Below are 8,039 nucleotides of genomic sequence, written 5' to 3'. Positions count from 1 at the left end.
TGGGATAGAGATGTCTCATTTAGCATACACAACTTAAGAAACTTTCGGCTTGTACTTAGACTTGCTTCAGTAAGATTTAATGCTGAAAATGCCGCAGGGAGAAAGGTACAGTTTAACTACTTAATTTCTCACACCAATGTGACAACGCTTAGGTTTCCTTACCCCTATCTGTCCCCAGCTTCTGACTTTTTTCTTTAATAAAATATCCGTGTGATTCCAGGGTAAACACTACCCATAGGAAGGCCAAGGTCAGCTACTTCAAGCCCCCTTGCTCGCTTCACCCCCACGTCCATGGACAGCCTTTGTAATTACTTTGGGAATTACCTGGAAAACATTAGAAGCGCAAACAAGTCTACCTCAGAGCCTCTCAGGAGCCACCCATGCTAAGCCTGTTCATGAGGCATCAAGGTAGGCCGGCCCCTTGATCTCCCCACCCCTCTGAGGCTGCACCCCACACCCTGTGGTCTGGACTGGCGCTGCGTGTCCACACAAGAAACCTAGGGGATTTTCTCGCTGTGAATAACCACAGCAAACGGCTTATAGGGATGACACTGTGTGCTCCCAGCATGTCCTTGGAAGAGACACAGAGAAGCGGCATCAAAGGGACAAAGTCATTTATACACACGACTGAGGCAGACATTTGAGCCCCTGTAGGCTGTCGTGAACCGCTGTAGGCCCTAATGAGTCCCTACACACCCTGTGAGCCCTTGCAGTCTCCTGTGATTCCCTGTGAGCCCCTGAAGGCCCTTGTGGGCATCTGTGGATCTCCAAGAGCCCCTATGAGTCTCTGTAGGACCCTGAAGTCCCCTGTGGGGCCCTGTGGGACACTGCAGGCCTCTGGGAGCCCCCGGGGGACCCTTTGGGGTCACTTCAGGCCCATGTGAACCCCTCTATGCAGGAAGAACAGTTCTCATTCCCATCAGCCACATATGGACCCCTGCCTCTCAGAGCATCTCCAGGTGAAGTTGCTACTCCTTTAAAAACAAAACAAAACAAAACCTTGTGAGACACGGAGTTGCAGGGCTGCTAAAATTCAGGTTTGTGTCTTTGTAATGAGATCAGGGTCCTTTCCGTATCTGTGGGAGACATGCTCTCATCTGTTTACCTCTCCTGTCAGTTTTCCCCTAGGTTGCTAGATTTTCCTTTTCAGGAATCCCAGCCTAACAGTGACATAAGCCCTTCACCTGAACCAGGAGTGTCAATCAGGTCGGGGCCAGCCCTTTGACGTAAGCACATAACCTGGCCGTCTACAATCTTCATGCTCAAGAGCCTCACTATCGAGCTTATAATTAAAAACAATCATAGTTTACAATGATCCGTTGGGCTTCATTCTCTGCTATCCTGAGCCGCATGCGGCCTTCAGACTGTGGGCCAGACATGGCCGGCAGGTAATGGCGTGCTTTACCCACACATGTCTCTGCTGATGAACTCACTTCACTCTTGCTTCTAGTTTCAGGTCACAGCCGGAAAGACTTCCTTTGTCTCGGGTGAAAAGGAGGGTACCAGTATGTGTCTCACCTGGTGTGGCCCTCTTGGTGACCATCCTAAAGAAACAAAGGTGGGTCCAAGTCTGTCTCCATCAGCATGGCTGGCAATACAGTTTGTCTTATCCAGGAGTGCACACTTTTAATTCCACGTGGGAGGCAGAGGCAGGTGGATCTCTGTGAGTTTGAGGCCAGTCTGACCTGCCGAGTGGGTTCCAGGGCAGCAAAGGCTACACAAAAACTCTCAAAAAACTAAAAACAATGAAGCAAACAACAAAAACGGTTGTCTTCCTCACATCCTTGAGATAGAGCTGTGTCCCATCCCACCTTTGGGAGCCTAACTATCTGCTCTACCCCTGCGTGGCTCCCACTTCCTCCTTGCTCCCAGAAAACACTACTGAGAGCCACAGGAGGAGTTTAGTCCCTTCCCTAGTCCCCTCCCTACCTACTTGGGCCAGAGCTCTGTGAGGACAAAAACTGGTCTGACTACATCCTGTCCTAGAGACAGAAGGTGGTCACCATGGTGACAAGACCTAGGCCAGCAAGGGAATCACTAGGGCTCCAGGCTCCGAGGACTTTAGCTGAGGGAAGCTCCAAGGCGACATGTGGCCATATAGTCAGGCCCCTCAAGTCCACAGAGCCAGCAGCTCGTCTCCAGCCCTGAGATTCTCTGGAAAGATGACTTTGGCAAGAGGGGCCCTTGCTGCCTGCTGAGCCTGGTTCCCTCTCTGCCATCCCAGCCAACCTCCAGATGCTACAGCAGGAAGCAGGACAGTTGGTACCCAGGCACAGGCCAGGTACTAGGGATGCATGGCGTCATCATCTCCAGCAGAGTCCCCGTCCTTACAGATAAGATGAAGATGTGGAGTACAGTAGTAACTCAACGACAGTTTTTATCATCCTCCCCACCCCGTTCCCATCTTTCCCCTGCTACATTTCCCCTCTCTTTGTTTTCCTTCCCTTCTGTCACTCCCTCTCCCTGTTTTTCCACAGCTTTAACAACCTCAGCGATGTGGCTGGTGTGCCATGTGTCCACCCCTTAAGTGGAAGCTTCTCTGGGTTTACCCTATTGCAGGGTCTCGCAGCCATCAGCCCGCTCTAATTTTAGAGCATTTTCATCCACTCCCAAAACCACGTCCTGTGAACAGTCCCTCTGCCGTCCCTCCCTCCTCCTCCAAGCCTAGGCAACCACTAATCCACTTTCTGCCTCCGCGGATGTCCCTGGCTGGGACATTTCACAGAAGTGGGATCATGTGGTGCGGTTTGCCGTGCCTGCCCTCTATCCTCCATGGAATGTTTTCAAGGTCTTCCGTGTCTAGCCTGTGTCAGGGCTTCACTCTCTTCACTGCCAAATAATACTGCACTGCATGATCATGATCCCACACGTAATTCGTCCTCGCATCGGCTGGCGGAAAGTTGGGTAGTTTCCCAGCTGGGATACGGTGACTAGAACTGCTGCTCCGCGCTGCGGCTCCAGCTGTCAAGAGGGCTCACTTAGACATCCTCGCTGCCAGGCCGTAGGCACCCCTGTGCAGTTTATTTTTCCATCAGCAAGACCTGGTCGCCCCACATGATCACACCCTGTCCACACTTGGTATTGGCTGTGGCCACCCCCCTGGGTCTGATGTCAGCCAGTTTTCATTTCCTTAATGGCTAATGATCTTGAGTCCGTCGTCCGTCGTCCCCCGTCCTCCACCCCCTGCTTACAGTGGATATTATGTAACTTCCATGAAGAGAGTTCTATTCTGATCCTTGGCCATTTTCTAGGTAGGCTATTGCCTTGGTGAGCTTTAACTGTCAGCTTGGCACAGCCTGGAGTCGTCTGGAAGGAAAGTCTGGTTGGAGGAATTGCCTAGACCAGACTGGCCTTCGGGCATGCCTGTAGGGGTTTCCTGATCAGTAACTGATGTAGAGGACCCAGCCCACAGTGGGCAGCACCACCCCTAGCTAAGTGTGAGTGAGCCAGCCGGCAGCTTTCCTCGGTGGTTTCTGCCTTCAGGTTCCTGCCCTGACTGCCCTCAAAGATGGGTTGTGACGTAGAGGTATGAGCCAAATAAGCTCTTTCCCCCTCTACGATGCGTTTGGTCGGTATTGTATCACAGCCACAGGGGTGGAACTGGAACGGTGATGTTTTCATTGTTGAGACGGAGGGATCTGTATCATTTCTGGGTACATTCTCCCACTCCGTGTGCTTTCCTTGCGCAGTGTGTGCCCGTTTGTGTGTGTGTGAGTGTGTGTGTGTATGTGTGTGTATGTGTGTGTGCCCGTCTGTGTGTGTGCCCGTCTGTGTGTGTGTGTGTGTGCGCGTAGGCAGTAGAGATTAGAGGTCAGCACTGAGTGTCCTTGTCAATTGAGGTTCACCTTATTTTCTTTTTAAAGCAGGGTCTCTCACTGAACCCAGAACTCACTGATTCAACAAGACTGACCAATTAGTGAGCCCCAGGGTTTCCCGTGTCCACCTTCCCAGTGCTGAGATTACAGGCACATGCTGCCACGTGTGGCTTTTTACATGGGAGCTGAAGATCCAAACATCCAGGGCCACATGCTTGTGGTTCAAGAACTTTACCAAACGAGCCAACTCCCCGGCCCCTGCTCCCTCCTTGAAGTATCTGATGGTACTTTTTACAGAGCAGTATCTCCCTTCACCTGTGTCTTTTTGTCTCTATGTAAGAGATTTTCATTTCTATTTATTTGGAACCCAACGCCATCAAGGTGCACTCCTGTATCGTCTCAGACTGCTATTGTTTTAGCGTGTGTGTTGAGCCTGTGATCCACTTTGACATAAGCCCTGCTCACCGAAGGAACCCAGCTGGGTTCCTCCCTATCCATTGCCAACACTTGTTGAAATGACTGTATTTTTTCAAAACGGATTTTGTGTGCTTTTCAGATCCCGAAAGTGATACACATCCTTGAATTAAGAATGTGGATTTTACAGCACAGAGAAGACCACAGCATCCCCTCCATCAGCCACCTAGAGCCCTCCCAGCAGTCGCTGTTTGTAATGGCCAGGCCTGAACCATTCTGTTCGTTTTGAGTTTGTCTGCAGGCTCCTGGCTGTGTGAGCCTGGACCAGTCTACACACTGTCTCTCCATGCTCAGTCTACTGTGCCAGGCCATGCTCAGCTGTCCTACCTTGATGCCTTCAGGACACCTTTCCTGGCTTTCCTGAATGTTTGCTCAGAAAACCCTTGTGTTTCTTTGAATGTCTGTGATTCTTTCCAGCGGAACTTGCTGTGTAGACCAGGCTGGTCTCAAACTCACAGAGGTTTGCCTGCTTCTGCCTCTTGAGTTCTTCGATTAAAGGTGTGCACCATCTTGCCAACCCTTGAGTTATTTTCTTAAAATAGGCCATTTGGTTAAATAACAACAAAAAAACCTTGTATTTCTTCACAATATATCTACTCATGGTCTCCTCCCCGCACCACAGTAGACATTTTGTTCTTAGCTCTATCACGATACTGAAATGTTTTATTAAAGGTGTGTGCCACCACCACCCAGCTCTCCTACTGTTCTTAAATTATACTTTTGTTTATATAAACTGTATTTCTGAGGTCTCATGGTGGTTTTACTGTTATCTGTTTAGCTGTTCTGCCTGGATATTTTCACATAGCATTTTTCTTACTCTTGTTTTTGAAAGAGTCGCTTGTTTGGTGGCTTGGATGTGAAATGCCCCCACAGGATCATGAGTTTGGACACTCGGTCCCCAGCTGTTGTTGATGTTGTTTGGGATGGTCACAGAGCTTTGCTGCAGGAAGTAATTCATGGGTGGGGGGGGGACTTTGAGGCTTTGTAGTCCACCCCTTACTTCCTGTTGCTGCTGTTTGCTGAGCACAGATGTAGTGTGCCCAGGTAGCCTCTCGCTCCTGCTACAAACCTGCCCTACTGGTTGCCATCCCTTCCCTCCTGGTCCTACTTGCCCACCATGAACTGTGAGCCAAAACAAGTCCTTTCTCCCCTACATTCATTTGTTACCATATTTTATCGCAGCAATGGGAAAGTAACAAGACAGTTAGGGTTTTGCTGAATTTTTTAATGCTCAATTGACACGTGGCTGTGTCTTTTCCTTTGGTTTTAAATGTTAAATTTCGGGAGCTGAAGAGATGGCTCAGAAACTAAGAGCATTTGCTGCGCTCTGTTACAGAGAACTGTATTTGACTCCCAACACTCATGTCAGACAGCTCACAACTCCCCGTAACTGCAGTTCCATGGACTCCAATGACCTCACCCCCTACTCCAAGGTTCCATGGACTCCAATGACCTCACCCCCTACTCCAAGGTTCCATGGACTCCAATGACCTCATCCCCTACTCCAAGTACCCCCATGTCTCTCTCCCTTAACACATCATCCAACTTTGTCTATTCTTCCTTTCTTTTTTAATAACTAAGTACTGCCCATATCAGCATGGCCATGGGGCAATAGCAGGGAAATCCAACAGAGGTCACATCCTCACTCCTGATCAGTCGTCAATTGCCAGTAGCCCCTCAGTCAGAGGTGGGGCCTGGAATGATCTACCCCATCTATGATGGAATTTTTATGACTTGATCTTGTGCAGGTAACCCCGACCTGTGAGCCTATAACTCTGTGTGTGGACAGTGATGTTCCCGGACCACACGGGTCATTAAATGAAAACTGCAGAGCCTGTGCGTGCGTGCGTGCGTGCGTGCGTGCGTGCGTGTGTGTGTGTGTGTGTGTGTGTGTGTGTGTGTGTGTGTGTGTGTGTACATGAAAGGAGTACCCATGGAGGACAGGAGAGGACATCAGAACACTTGGAGCCGGAGTTGTGATCTGCCTAGCCTAGATGCTGGGATTGAACCTCTGTAAGAGCAGTGCATACTCTTAACTGCTGAGCCATCTCTCTAGCTCTGATATTTTAAATATGATTTATTTTAAATTTCCTATATGTTACACCTTACCTCCTGGGGGGCACCATGCTGTGTGAACCACTAGGCCCATAGAGTACATGGGGCTTGCTGCTGAAGAAGTTATCTATCCACTAACACAGTGCTAGAGCATACTGTAGGATCAGTGAGCATCCAGATTCTCTCTTAACAAGATTGGGGGTCTATAAACTAAGAATTTGGGCTAAATGACTGCCAAGTTTGCTCTTGAGCCAGGAGCCAATTTAAATACCTCTGAGAAGCAGGGAGCCCCTACTCTAAGGATCCTTCCTTCATCATTCCAGTTGTCTCTGGCAACTGTCCCTCTAAATGACTGTTTCCACAAGAAAATAAACTATTCTGGCGGTACAAACACATCTGCTGCCCTCCTGGGGCTCAGCGCTAGGGCTGCGCTCCCCTGGGACACGCTGTGACATGCAGCTGTTGGAGGGGAAAGACATTTCCCAGCAGCTGGATCACAGGGAAGAATGAGAGACAGCAGATCTGCAGCTTGTGGGGACAACAAGCACACAGATGGGGGCCACCTAGCTGCCCCGGAGAAGCTCAAGTGGCCATATGCATGCCTGCCTTATCTCCAGGGCTGGTTCCTCTACCTACTGTCAGGCTGATGCCTCCAGCAGAGTGGACATAGAAGAGGTAGGGTCTTGAGACCTATAGGAGAAGGTGGAATTCGGCTTGGTAGGATCAAGGACCAATGGCCATATGGATGCTGTACCTGGGCGTCCCAATGGCTCCAGACACCTTAATACACCCACAGGCACATAAGTAAGCACACATTTACTCAGGCCACGGGGTAAAGAGACACTTAACATTTTTGTTTTATTGCTTTGTTTCTGAATCTTACTATATTGGCTAAGATGCTCCCAAATTCCTGGCCTCCAATGTTTTTACCTCAGCTTCTCAAGAAGCTGGAATACAAGTCACATGCCCCCAGGCCTTTTCCAAGATCCACCTTTTCTACCCATTCTGGACCCTGTCAACAACATTCCTACCTCCACACCCCGTCTGCACTGCAAGGTCTGGATGTCCTTCTGGTCCCAGGCCAACAGACAGCATCTCCCAGGAGTAGACCAGACACTTACCCAGAAACACTGAGACCTCTGCCATCCCTCTGGAGGCATGCTGGTCATCTTCCCAGGGTCTGTGTTTCAGGAGCCAACACAGCAAGCTTGGTGTCATCCGGCCTCCAATCCCAGGCCTGACCACTTCTCTTCCTGCCCGATACATGGCTGCGTCATTCGGCGAAGGGTCAAGCTGGCATCTCTACTTCTGTCTCATCGTCTCATCCAGCCCACTTACAAACATGCCAGTTTGGCTCTAGGACAATTCAGTTCCCATGCTGAGGTGGCATCGTAAGCGCTGGCCCATGCTGGACTGGACCCTTCCCACCAGGGTGCATCAGGTCCTGTCCATCTGCTCAGAACTCCCGAGACTGCTCATCTTAGAGTCATCACCCAAGTCTTCCTCGTGGCCAGAGAGGCCTGGTCTTTAGGGGTCTGACTCCTTCTCAGCCTCCTGCTCTCTCTGTCCCCTGCTCTGGCTACATGGGCTCCTTGATTTGGGGCTCAAGGTTCCTTCTCACTCACGTTCCCTTCCCCTGGAGGGCCCTTCCCTCGGATGGTCTCATTACATAACATTACTCCACAGGACCTCCTG

Source organism: Mesocricetus auratus, unplaced genomic scaffold (assembly GCF_017639785.1).
Source record: "Mesocricetus auratus isolate SY011 unplaced genomic scaffold, BCM_Maur_2.0 Super-Scaffold_100010, whole genome shotgun sequence".
NCBI classification, from domain to species: domain Eukaryota; kingdom Metazoa; phylum Chordata; class Mammalia; order Rodentia; family Cricetidae; genus Mesocricetus; species Mesocricetus auratus.
This window is presented reverse-complemented; position numbering follows the sequence as displayed.